This window comes from Podarcis cretensis (genome assembly GCF_951804945.1).
Source record: "Podarcis cretensis genome assembly, chromosome: 5".
NCBI classification, from domain to species: Eukaryota; Metazoa; Chordata; class Lepidosauria; order Squamata; family Lacertidae; genus Podarcis; species Podarcis cretensis.
This window is the reverse complement of record NC_137174.1, coordinates 47,106,322-47,119,736: the sequence shown is the minus strand read 5'-3', so window position 1 is coordinate 47,119,736 and position 13,415 is coordinate 47,106,322. Positions and strand designations below refer to the sequence as shown.

Genomic DNA, 13,415 nt, shown 5'->3' with positions numbered 1-13,415 from the left:
TGAACAGAGGTGAATGCAGCCTGACAGCAGGGGTGAGAAACTGGTGAGGCCCTTCAAATGTTATTGGATTCCAATTCCCATCATCCTCAGCCAGCATAGCCAGTGAAGGGGACTCATGGGAACTGCAGTCAAACAATGCTCAGAGGACAACACTTCTTCATCCCTGCTTTAAAGTTATTTTCACTGTGAGCTCTCTGATATTTCCCCCTTGACAGCTAAGGCCAGAGTCTTCCTGGTTAAGAGACTAAGGCAAAACCTCCGCCTGTGAACTCTGAGAAAGCAAGACCTCTTGGATGCCCTCTAATGGAACAAAGGCAGCACGGCAGTTGTGGAAGTGCAACCGTGTGGGACAGGCAGGCAGCAGGTTGAGTGGGAGCATTATTTTTAAACAAGAAAACTTTGCAAGGAAAGGGTTAAATGCAGCTGTCTGTCTCTTTGCAATAGCTGAGAAGCTAGACTCTACACAGGCAACCCCAGTCCTCACAAATAAATACTGTAAATAAGTATGGCTTCTACCTTTTGTTTTTATTTTAGAGTAATGCCTTCTCTGGGGGAAAAGGGAGTGTTGAAATAGTAGTGCTGTTAATCATTTAGGAATTGCATTTGCTGATCCTCCTGTAGAAGAGAATGTGGAGGCAGGGCTGGACAGGATCCCAGCCAAATCCTGTGCATGTAAATTTTGAAATAAGTCCCATTCAGTGGGACTTTGCTCTCAGCTAGGATCTGAGCCTTCAAGTTTCTGTGTGGGCTTCAATTCGAGCCTGGTCCTAATTTTATCCAGTGAGCAAGCAGAGAGGTATTATGCGTCTAAGTATGTGTGTTTTAAAGTTGAAACCAAAAATACACAGAGTTAAAATCCCAAAGGGCTGTACTGGCATAATATATAAATACTGCATTTAGTAATAAACCAAGGAATAAAACATTCTGCATTTAGTTTACAGCACCTGGGAGGGTGTGTTCATGTGGAGTGCATTTCCTTTTATGCTATTTTCCCATCCAGTAACGGGGGATTCCTGCAGAGAACTGACGTGTTGTAGCTTTGAGCTCCCAGGGTCAGATTCCTTACACTTCACGGCTATCCAGCATAGTGTTCTCAAACCTAAGCCAATTCACATTAATAGAACACTTTCATGTGATCCAGGGGGAAAGGGATCCACACACACAGGAGGAAAAGGCAGGGAGTGAAGGACGCTGTCAGATCAGGGGCACCGTTTTTGCTTTTTGATAGGAGGAAAACGAGGTAAGTAAATCCTAAATCACACTTCTGCAAATCCTTTTTGACAACAGAAAGCTTAGAATAATTTTGTTAGCTGGGCTTTTGCAGAGTATTACAGGAAAAGATTTCCTTTCCTCTTTACAAAAGTGGTTTATAACCTTCAGCTTGCAAAGTTGTGAAGAGATTTTCCTTTTTCAGCATTACAGGCTGAAGTTGTATGTGTAAAGGTGCTTCTGATGTTTATTGAGCATTCATTCTTATTTGTTTGTGGGGAGGCTATGACAAAGCAAGTTTCATTCCACACTTTCCAGTGCATTTATCCACTGTTTGCCTTATTGCAAAAGGTCCGTTATTTTGAGGAAGCAAGTTTATTGAGCAAGAGCCCCAACGGCTCCATATACCTGAATTTGCCGACGTACAATTGAATCACACTCCAAAATAGTGGCTGTCTGGAAACGCATTCAGAATTTTGAAGCCGGAATAGGAATGCCAATTTGAGATTAAATGATGCAGATTAACCATCAAAGGTGTACTTTTCATAGATGTTTATTCTAGGCTGTCATAACTTTGAAAATGCTGCTTGCTGGCATTTATTTAATTGTTTTACCACATTTATACAGTACATTGATTTTATTTGTCATACATTTCAGGTATAAAAAGGAATGCATGGGATGGTATTTGCTGCTTTCAATTATTCAAGCCTTATATTATACCAGCCTGGTGCTTGCCATATGTTTTGGACCACAACTCCCATCAGCCCTAGCTCCAGCTGGCTGTGGTTGATGGGAACTGTAGTCCAAAACATCTGAAGGTTGCCAGATTGGTGAAGGCTGTTCTTTTCATCACCTTTCTCACCTGAATGACTTGATTAAAACACCTGACACATTTCAAGATGCCTCCACATATACATGTAGGGGCAGAATTTCAGCATCTGTGATCTGTTTCTGTTCTTTAAAGGGATGGTAGGGGAAGACGATTCTGACCCCTGGTGCACTGACCCATTGCACCCGACATAAATATTTATCTATATAAAATATATTTTTTATAAATTATGGTTTTATTATGATTTTATTGGGTACCAACAGAGCATACAGAGTCTGTTTTCAAGTCATTGAATCATATACCTCTTGAATGTAATGAAACGTTTAAGCAACTTACATTTATATTTTGATTTAAACCAAATTATAATAGCATAGGTTATTTGAACTACTGTGTATATATTGTATATATACTGAGCATCTATAAAAAATAAAACAGGCATAGGCAAACTCGGCCCCCCAGATGTTTTGGGACTACAGCTCCCATCATTCCTAGCTAACAGGACCAGTGGTCAGGGGTGATGGGAGCTGTAGTCCCAAAACATCTGGAGGGCCGAAGGTTGGGGATGCCTGAAATAAAATGTTTGGTCCAGTTTTAGTATATTCATATTCCTGTCCCCCTTTCTTCCAAGGAATTTAAGTTCATCACATATCTTTAGGTGCCAGGTGAAAACATCCCTCTTCATCCAGGCCTTTTACTAATTAAACAATCTATGGCATTTTAAGTTGTGGGGGGTATTGTTTGTAATTATATTGTGTGTGTGTTTTATAATGTGAACTGCCATGTGATCCTCGGATGAAGGATGGTATATAAATCTCATAAATAATAATAACAACAACAAAAATAAGTTGACCTGCATGCTTCTCCTTTTCCCCCAAATTTTTTTATTAGTTTCCCACATTTTTAGACAAACAAACACAAATCATAACTGAACTTGATCCAATATTAATATCATAGTTAAATGACTTCCTCAGATTCCCTTGGCTGAATTTCATTATGTATCATTGTAATGGTTTTCCAGAATAATATCTCATAAAAATTACTTAATCCTCTTAACATCTTTATCTCTTTTCATCTTAACTTTAAACATATTGTTTTACAATTTCACATATTCAGATCCTTAGCCTAACTATTGTTTTGCAAGTATTTGTATTTAAGACCTGCATACTTCTCTTCCCCTCTGCCTCATTTTATCCTCACAACAACCCTGTGAGGTAGGTTGAGCTGAAAGATAATTGGCTGGTTTGGGACCACCTAGTGGGCTTCATAGCTGATGGGGGGGCAGGGTTTGAGCCTGGATTGATTTCTCTCTGTGTGTGTGTGTTTGTGTTTGAAGGATGAAATACATTATACTTAACAATAACAGCAAACAAGTGGGAACTTCAATGAATTGTTGCTGTGTTGAATGTTCAGATTGACAGACAGACATGCCCTTTTACAGCACACTCCATTCCATCCCCCCCTTTTGGTTGGACCAATGCAGGAAGACAATTCTAGATTAGATGGGCCTTTGGTTTGATCCAGCAGGTCTTTTCTTAGGTCGATGAATTGCATAGCAACCAGTTTAAACAGAACTTTGAACTGGATTAAATGTGAAAAAAGTTTTGAAGTGTGCAACTGACAAGGACTCCAAATGTTTGGTATTGCAAAGTATTTACTACAACCATTCTGTAACTAAAATTTTAATTTAACAAGTAACAAGTTCATATGTTTATTGTTCTAGCCATGACAAACTTGTAACAATAGTATTAATAAAATATTACAGAACATACATCAAAAAATAAGCCAACATCCATGATGAAAGAGAGAGAAGATACCAGAGACACCAACAAGCTTAAGTCTAGCCTGATTTCACATTAAGCCTCTGAATTACCAAAACAATTTGTTGCAATTTTATTGAACTCCTTTTTCCTTTTTAGTGTTTTTTTTTGCAGCCAGTGGACAAAGGGCTACTGTGTTACAAAGCTATTATAGTCACTTAAAAGAAATCAAATCATTTATAGTGTACCTATGTGTTTCTGTGAACAAAGGTTTCAGAAAGCGATCTCTTGGGTCTCTATATAAGTGGCAGGCTAACAGATAATGAGTGATGTCTTCCACCTGAGGTTGGCCACAAATACAAAGTCTGTCTGCGTATGGGACCTTGTAACAGCAGCCATCCAAGACTAGAGTGGGCCTCACTTGGAAACACAGTTAAACAAAGGCATTTCTTAAGGAAATTGGTGAGAATTTGGCCAGATAATTTGCTGTAGAATGCTCTGTTCTCAGGAGTGAATACCAAGGGGGAAATTGGGCATTTCTCATTGGTTGCAGGTCCCTTCTGGATTCTATCCAGAAGAGCCAATCATTTATTTGACACTTCTTTTTGGTCAATGCAGACCACAGTTCTGGAAAATAATACTTGTCTAAAGCATCTTGACAAGCCGCTTTCCAGAGCTGGTTATCATCCAATTCCATATAGCACAGCACAGGAAAATGCTCAATTGGCTTAGTAGAAATTCTTTTAATATACTTTAACTGAGAGCAATCTGTTCTTGCCTTAATTGTTGGCCACCTGGATTCTTTACAAAGAAGAGCTGCTGACATTCCTGATGGGAGAGAGAATAGCTTCTGAAAAAAAATATTCTGCAAAGTTTCCAAAACTTTAATGGAGTTCGAATCAGAGGCCTAGATTTCAACACCATTACAGAAATGTACTACAGTATTTTGCTTGCTACCAGCACCTAACTAGTCAATTGGACAAGGAAGTTGAGATGTCCATTTTCTCCTAGTCATAAGGACTGGATGTCAAAATCATGGGATGTTATGGTTTGTTTTATGTAGGTTTTGTTTTTGTTTTTTTCATGAAAGAGCTAATTCCAAGGTGGAATCAGAGCAGTGTTGAGGCGACGAACACACCCATTGCTGTAAAGCTTTGTACTGAAGCTATACATGAATGACAAACTCACATTTCTTTCTTTTTGGAATCTGCATGCTGAGCTCTGCCGTTTTGAGAAAAAGAACATTAGGCATCATGGCACGTTTACAAGCGCACCGCTCAGCAGGTCTGAAACATCACACAAGCACATTCTTCGACTAATTAAATTTTTCATACTGCATGGTGCATGTTAGGACTCGACAAGCACATTTGCCTCGCTCAGGTTTTGGATTGAGGTACAATGGGAAACAGGAATCAAGATTTTATCCTATGTTGTCTGCAAGACTTGAGCACCCCAGTTTAGGAACATGGGAGGGAGCCAATATAAAAGCTGCATGCACACAGTTGTTGTTGTTTTTTGTAAGTATCTGGAACAGGTTGCTGCATGGGAAACCAAATAAAACAACATGTCCAGCTCTGCATATGTTACCTCCAGTGGCGAATGAGTTTCTCTTTCAACAGGAACTTATTGCACACAGTTGTTGTCTGCAAGCTGTGGTGAAACCTGTTCTGACTTCTGTATACATTCATGTATTTGGAGAAACACGTGTGGACTTGAAGAGAGGAGGGAGATGGTATGTAAGTCCTGAGTATGTTGGCTTCACGTTTGTCTTCTGAGCGTTTAGGGTAACCACGTTCAACTGAATGCTTCCCTCCAATTGGAAACCTAACGTAAGAAGCTGCGATATCCTAAGTCAGACCATTGGACTGTCTAGTTCAATACTGTATTGTCTACACTGACTGGCAGGGCTTTAGATGGGGAATCTTTCTCAGCCCTGCCTGGAGAATGAATCTGGGACCTTCTGCATGCAATATGGATGCTCTTCCACTGAGTTGTGGCCCTTCCCTAAACTTCCCCAGGGTTCCTAATCTGGGGAAGGCATTCAAGTGCAGACCTTGGCACTGAATGTAGGACATCTGCCATGGAGCTGGCATACACTGGGATGTTGGAAAAGGGTGGAGCTTTCATGTATATTCCCGCCTCCCCTTTAAACTACAAATGTATATATACCTTGAATACCGAGGTAGGGCACTGGTGTCAGTAAACTGGGCATGTCATTTTTTAAAAAAGGTTTCCTTAAAACATTTTAATACCCACTTCATCAAAACTGATTCCATAATAGTTTGCAAGGTTTTATATACACGCAAACTTGCCATTGCAGTGGCCAAGTGGTATGTATGCTTGGGTAGACTCACCCCTCATTACAGCATGGATCGAATGGGGAACTGCAGCCATTTTTGTAGCATGAAATGCACACTGGGGAATAATGTAACTGGAACAGTTGCAAATCAGTGGAAGTGAAGTAGTCAGTGGAGATGGTTTGAGTTATCTTATTACGCGAGGCAAATATTATAGAAAAGGAAAAATGTATTGGAAAAAGCTGTCTGCAAAACATCCCGACTGGTTTATCGCTCACTGTTTCCAAGTCCTTCCCAACTCACAGGCTGATGACTACATTTAACCACTTTCTTTATTAGACTAGTCACTGTTACCCACAGATCTGGAATATTACGCAGTTGTGCTGAGCCAAAATCCACCATTAAGTTAAAGTTGTATGAAACCTGTGGTCAACATTTGTTTTTGTCAGAAGATTGAGTTATTTGAAAAGGACAAGAATCCTTGTTTATTGAAGGGAGCGGTAATCATGGTGATATTTCCAGTGTCAAGGAAAATTCATGTTCCATTCAAATCAGCTTCAAAATTGGCTAAACTTAGTTTGCAATGTTATTAAAGACGAAATACATCCAGTGGCTCACAGATGGCATTCTGACCACAGCAGCACTCAACAATTCTGTTGATGTAAATATAAAATCAGCCACTTCAAAAAAAGGGGGGGGGGCTGCAAGCTTTTCAAAAAAAGCATAAAGCAATACAAAGTTGCACCAGGTATTTTTTGTTATGCCCAGTGTCTCCTGATTTACACCAGCTGTCTCAGCAGGCACAACAGAAGCATCTAGATTGTGGTGGCACATAGACCATGTAGCGCACTGCACATGGGACCTTGAAGTTTGGAAATGGGAGCTTTCCAGTTAGCCCCAAAACTGCAATGCACCAGGCTTCACTCTTTTAGCACTACAAATTTGTTTGCAATGCTGACAGGAAGGGGCAAGTGGGAGAGTATCATGGCAGATGCATGGAGCCCATGGAGATTTGGATGTGTACTGGAGAATCTTATTCAGAACTGCCAGACAGTTGCTGTCTTTACATTTCTAGACAGGAAAATATGAAGGCCTGTCCCATTCATTTGACGTTATCTACAGAAAGGTAGCAGCCACCTTTGTGATGCTTCATTTCTCCCCAGTCACGTGCATGCTCAGCTTTCTTTGCATTTATCACTTTAGCACCAATGTAGGGGTCTCTCCAAATACCCTTTTTATTGTGCATTCATGATTATTTGCGCTCATGGTGGTATTGGGGCAGTAAACACCACCCTGCTGTCAATGTTGTTTGCACCTGCAAAAAGCCTAGGGGCAGTCTGCATTCTTTCCACATAACTTTCTGCTGAAGTCCTGCAGTGTTTTATACTACAAATGTTACATGGTGGTTGTTATTGTTTGGTCCTGCTTTTGCTGTGCTATAGCCCAAAAATAACCAGCAACAATGCAGGCAGGTTCTTTTTATTTATTTTACTTACAAAAGTATTTCTATACCACCGTATTATAAGGTAGCAAGGTGATGCACACCGCTAAAACCTAAAACATAATTTGAAAAAAACCACAGATAATCATTAAGGTCTCAGGGAAGCATTCAAGAACAACTACCGTAATAAAGAGGAATATAAATCCACTAACCATTCACCACTAACACACTGCTATAGCACCAATGACATGTTGCAGAATACGCAAAATTTGCAACAAACAAACAAACAAACAAGCACCAGCCTGGAGGAGCCAAACACGTAGAAAGGGAACTGTGTAAAAAATGAACACTCCAGCACAAGACAGTCTACATGGGTGTTTGGTGTTAGTTTCTATGTACTATAGTACTATGTACTATGTACTATGTACTATAACTTGATTCCGGCCCAACTACAATTAGCTTGTGCTATACATACAGGTGTAACACTAGTGTGCACTTAGCTTGGGGGTGCATGAGGCTTTTAGGGGTACACTGTGTGAGTATATCTACTATGCCCCCCCAAAAAAAACCTAGACTGAAGAAACCTTGGGTTGTTTTCTTTCATATTAATTGTTTCTGTGAGCAACAACACAACACCGAAACCCTTACCCTTGTCCCAGGATTATGCATAGATTGGCCTCAGCTCTGCAAACAGTAACAGACTCCAAGTCTTAGCTGCAAATTGGGGTTCTACGTGTGTGGATATTTTTAGGATCAGAGTCGATGAGTCTGGCCAACCTTTGGCTCTCCTCCAGATCAAAACAGTGAGGTCTGGGGGATAGGGTTTCTGTATTCCCAAATACCAGTTCCTCTCCAGAAGAGTATATGTTATTGGGAGGAAATATTCCTGGACATTCTGGATGGTAACTTGCAGACGGGAGTTGCAGCAATTCCTGCCAAGACATAAAATTTTTACAACGCACCTTAGGTGAGTGTTGCTGGAAAGGCCCATTGAATCCAGATTTGTGTTCTCAAGGTGGGCTCACCAGATACCTATGGGAAACCCATCAACTGGATGTGACATGCTTCCCCAATCTGGATGCTTCCCATTCAGATCTCCGCCACGGGTGCATTTGGTATTGTTTTTAAACATATTTGTGGTTACTTTCTGTGTTGTTTTTTAACTGTTTCCATAGATTTGTGTTGCATTTTGTACATCACTCTGAGGCATATCTGGAAGGCAGTAGTTAAATGAGTCCAATAGTTCTCACCTGCTTGTAACCCTCAGACACTAGTATTCAGAGACATGCCAGTCTGATACTGAAGTAGCGCAAAGAAAGTACATGATTAATTTGTTCCAGTTTTAAGATACCCACCAAGCGCTGGATTTAGGGCAGTTCCCCTGCATAGGGAGCCAAGTTGAGGGGGTGCAAAAGTGATAGTAGTAGTAGTAACAACAAACAAACTATATTTATATGGGTAAATATACAGGTAAACGTACCAAAAGGGATTATTGTGAAAATAAGAAATATTTGGAAGGGGTATGCCAAATTTTGTCCTCAGGGTGCCATATTACCAAAGTCCACCCCTGAACCTACCCACCCTAACAAGGTCATTTCAGGTTAGAGATGAGCTTCTGCTTGGGCGTGGGAAGGCAGGTGAAGAAAGCAGGAGGGAGAACAACAGGATCTCCTTCAGATCTAAAAGCAGCACATCTAATGTGGATGTGAGAGCCATAGGATACAGCATCTGGAAATAATATACTCTCACGCTCACCCCATGTCTCTGATAAGCAAGAAATTCTGGGGCACAGCCGTTACCTGGCTTCTGTTTTTCTTTGAAAGGAGGTCACCAGAGGCATATGCCCCCTTTTTTTCAACAGTTGAATGTATTTACAAAGGTACAGGCTGAGCATAAGTGGAGGCACATCTTAAAGACAAGCCAGAGTCAGCCAAAGTCTAGGGCACCCACATTGGGCAGAGAGCATGATTACTGAGATGTCAAATTTTACAGAGCAGATTTTCTAAGGAGAAGGTCTACGCTCACAGCTCCTGTTTAAAAAACTTAGAACCTTATTGCCAGTGATATTTACAAGATATGAGTCCTACCCTTCTGCAACAAAATGGAAAGCTACATATTGGCCATCTGGTCTTCCAAGTTCCCCAAAGTGTTTGCAAGTGTAGTGAAGTCTCACTGGGTATTGCACAAGCACCTTTAAATATAAGTGTCCCTAGATCCTGAAAACAGATCGCCTCACACTGTTGGGGGTTTGTTTTAGTGACTGGAAAATGATCACATCAGGTATAAATAGTGCCAGAGCCAGGCTGGCAAAGCACATGTGTTGCACAACTTTAGCTCTCTCATTAGGAGAAGCAGATTAGGTTGGGTGTTTGTTTGAAGCATTGAGGGATTATGCCATCTGGGGCAACAGAAGCTGGTTTTGTTCATTCCCTTCTCAACAGCCAAGCAGAAGGACCTGCTGGAGCTCCCTTCCATAGCCTCATGATCCAGTTAGAAAGCATGATAATATGGTTTAGCAACTGGCCTTAATTACTAGGTTGCAATGCAACTGAGACACTTTGTTCATTAAATGACTTCGTGTTCCTTCCAGGGGGAGTCTTTTCCTGCTTAGGCTTACTGGAGTTGTACCACAACAATAAAGTGAAAATAGATGCGTCTGTAAAAATAGACCCAGAAACTAATTAGTGCCACCTTTTTACTTTATTTCTTTCATTATTTTAAGTAAGCCTGGACTCCAACTTCCATCATCCCCAACCACTGGCTATGCTGGCTAGAACTGATGGGAGTTATAGTCCAATGATACTTGGAGAGAAACACAAGTTGCTCTTGCCTTTCAAGGCTGCAAACGTACTGACATAACTACTGTTCAGGGTTGGCCCAATACATTTTGCTGTATGAGGGGAAGGGCAAGCTGGCAATCTCTCCATTCTACATAGAGAAGCCAACTGTTGAATTGTGCATCAACAATGACACCATCCTCCTCTGCACCTGAGGACAACAAGCTAGCTTAGACAGCACATGGTGCACATAGCTCTGTTCTCTAATACCGCCCCACCTGTCCCTCAGTATCTGATGCCCGAGGCAGCTGCTTTACTCTGTCTGATGACAGGGATGGTCCTGCAAAACAGATCTTTATGTGTGAGTCACTGACTGCTTGTTTACACTCAAAAGAGCAGCCTCCAACAGCTATCTCTGATTGAGATGCCCTTTAAGTGTTCTCCCTGTGACTTAGGAGTTTCTTGTCCAACTGCAGATCCATGATGGAGGTGGGGAAACATCTGAATGACTCATCCACATGGTGGGGCCAATTTTATGGGTCTTCCCCACGGAAGTGGCAGGAGGAGCTGTGTCCTTTACAGGTTACCTGAGCTGCATGGGAACCACTTTTTTTCAGAGAGGCTCCCACTGTGCTTGGAAGATCATTTTAAATGGGGCAACCACGTGGGCCTTTTATATAGAAGTTGCAGCCTGGATGGTAGGCTCCAACTAACCTATAAAAAGCCCTGCAGATTATTTGAGAGAGAGCTATATACTGTCATATGCATGGTCAACACATACATCAAAATGAGATGGATATAAACTGGCAGAGATCTGTGATAGCAGAGTGAACTGAACCACTTCAGATTGGAGATAGGGAAATTGGCTTTTGGAACACTCCCTCTTCCAGCTGTGTAAATACAAGAGCCAAAGCTGCAACTTGGGATAACACTCAGTACACTTGATGAAGAGGATTGTTGTCCATGAAAGCATCTGCCGTAATAATTATGTTAGTCTTGAAGACCCTTCACCATTTTGCAGCAAAAGACTGACATGTCCATCCCTCCAGAAACCCATATAGACAGTTCCTACAATATCCCACTCAGGAAGGCAGGTGCGCTTTCTATGAGATACTTGCTGTTTTGTTTCTAGGTGTTGTGCTACCATTTCTGGAGCAGTTGCTGTCACAGTGTCTCTTTAAAAGCACTGGCAGCAGTATAGCTCTGCTGTGTATATACAAGTTGCCCAGAATACTGGTGCAAACAAGGTAATAATCCATTGGCCTGAACTTCTTTTTAGGCAACAATTCGGCACAGGGTTTGGTGCATCTCCTAAACCTGATGATTTCAGTGGGTTTGGGTGTGTCTAAATTTGTATAGAAACAGGCTGAATGTCTTCATATTGTGCTAACATGCCACAGCACTGTGCAGAATTATGTTAAGCACTGGACCTTGAAGTCTGCCTAGGAGTTGGTAGTTTTATGCAAGCAGACTCTGTCAAGCAATCTCTTGTAGTCATTGGAGCTGACATTAAGGGTTAATAATAACTATTAACTCATAGCATAAACAGGTGCCATGCTTCTTGCATCACCTCATTTCAAAGAGTTTCTGTCTGTGCGACTCCACCTATCAAATATGAATCACTGGGAAATTATTCCCAGCACAGACGGTCATGTCGGCAGTTGACAGCAGCAAAGTTCTCTGAAGATAGCAGGGAAAACAAACAGGCCAAAGGGAAACTCTGAATTCATTAACACAGAGACACACACAAATTCATTCTTGATCTTATGTACCTGCCCATCTGAAGCAACATGAGGGTTCCCACTTATTTTACTGCCTGCATTTCACATGGTGAGACTTGACTTCACAGTTGCCTGGCGGCTGAAGCTCAACCTGATAGGGTTTGGTTCACTCCCAGTTCTGCTTCCTCACTTGTACTTGCCCTTCAACCATCCCTGTTGGAGGGTAGTTCACTTCCTCCTAAAACTGGCAGATTACTGATATGTAAATCCCCCGATGCAGCAGTATCTGAGGCAGCTGGTCCTAGTCCTGTTGTCCACCTCTGTACCCCACATGCCGTAATAAGCAGTACGTATTTCAGATGTGTGGGCTGTGCATTATTCACTGTAGACATTTTGATGTGATGGAAGTGTTAGTTTCTCCAGGGCTATGTCCAATGTTGTCTGTTGCTGCTAGAGTACCAAAGCAAGAACATGAGGGATATAGGCAAAGTGACAGCAGTGGATAAGTGATGGCTGGGGCAAGCCAGTCAGATGGGTGGGGTATTATCTATCATCTATCTATCTATCTATCTATCTATCTATCTATCATCTATCATCTCTCTCTCTCTCTCTCTCTCTCTCTCTCTCTCTCTCTCTCTCTCTCATCTACCTACCTACCTAAAAAGGTAAAGGGACCCCTGACCGTTAGGTCCAGTCGTGGACGACTCTGGGGTTGCGGCGCTCATCTCGCTTTACTGGCCAAGGGAGCCGGTGTACAGCTTCCTGGTCATGTGGCCAGCATGACTAAGCCGCTTCTGGCAAACCAGAGCAGAGCATGGAAATGCCATTTACCTTCCCATTGGAGCGGTACCTATTTATCTACTTGCACTGGCATGCTTTCGAACTGCAAGGTGGGCAGGAGCAGGGACCAAGCAACAGGAGCTCATCCCATCGCGGGGATTCAAACCGCCAACCTTCTGATCAGCAAGCCCTAGGCTCTGTGGTTTAGACCACAGCGCCACCCGTGTCTGCCCTACCTATCTGCCCTTAAATCCATTTTTTATGAAGGATGCTATGAAAATACTTTACATAATAAACAAAAAAGTTTCCCTTATGTTTTCCTTATGCAGTATTTTAAAATGTAAGCTCAGAGTCCTGAGATGGTAATAAAGTGTTTGTGGATGTTGCAGTGTGTGTGTGTGTGTGTGTGTGTGTGTGTGTGTGGTGATACCCACAAAGAGCCCACAGGTCATATGTGCCTTGGCCCTCTAAATAAGATGGGAAAGCAGAGGAAGGTAACCAAATTTTCCATTTTCTGATATATGCTGCGATGTCTGTCTTCAACTCCATATCCTCGGGGATCTGTCTCTCCCTCTTAAGTAGCACTTATCAAGTGAGTGTGGGG

The 13,415-nt window shown here is 41.8% G+C and overlaps 1 protein-coding gene and 1 long non-coding RNA gene across 5 annotated transcripts in view; one reads left to right on the top strand and one right to left on the bottom strand.

Moving 5' to 3' along the window:
• The first annotated feature begins 1,063 nt into the window (after window positions 1-1,063).
• The window catches only part of TACC2 (transforming acidic coiled-coil containing protein 2), a 166,486-nt gene continuing 154,134 nt past the window's right edge, over window positions 1,064-13,415 (top strand). For 2 of the 3 annotated variants that reach the window (XM_079976612.1, XM_079976607.1), the window contains exon 1: window positions 1,064-1,240. The gene's annotated coding sequence lies outside the window, so the exon portion shown is untranslated. Of the gene's footprint in view, window positions 1,241-5,414; window positions 5,528-13,415 lie in introns of all 3 variants that reach the window. The other variant, XM_079976613.1, reaches the window with a different exon arrangement.
• The window catches only part of LOC307216467, a 51,848-nt gene continuing 46,399 nt past the window's right edge, over window positions 7,967-13,415 (bottom strand). Inside the window, exons 3-5 of one of the 2 annotated variants that reach the window (XR_013839095.1) lie at window positions 9,115-9,261; window positions 8,784-8,832; window positions 7,967-8,465 (exon numbers count right to left, since the gene is read on the bottom strand). This is a non-coding gene — a long non-coding RNA (uncharacterized lncRNA). Of the gene's footprint in view, window positions 8,466-8,783; window positions 8,833-9,114; window positions 9,262-9,620; window positions 9,762-13,415 lie in introns of those variants that run through there. The other variant, XR_013839096.1, reaches the window with a different exon arrangement.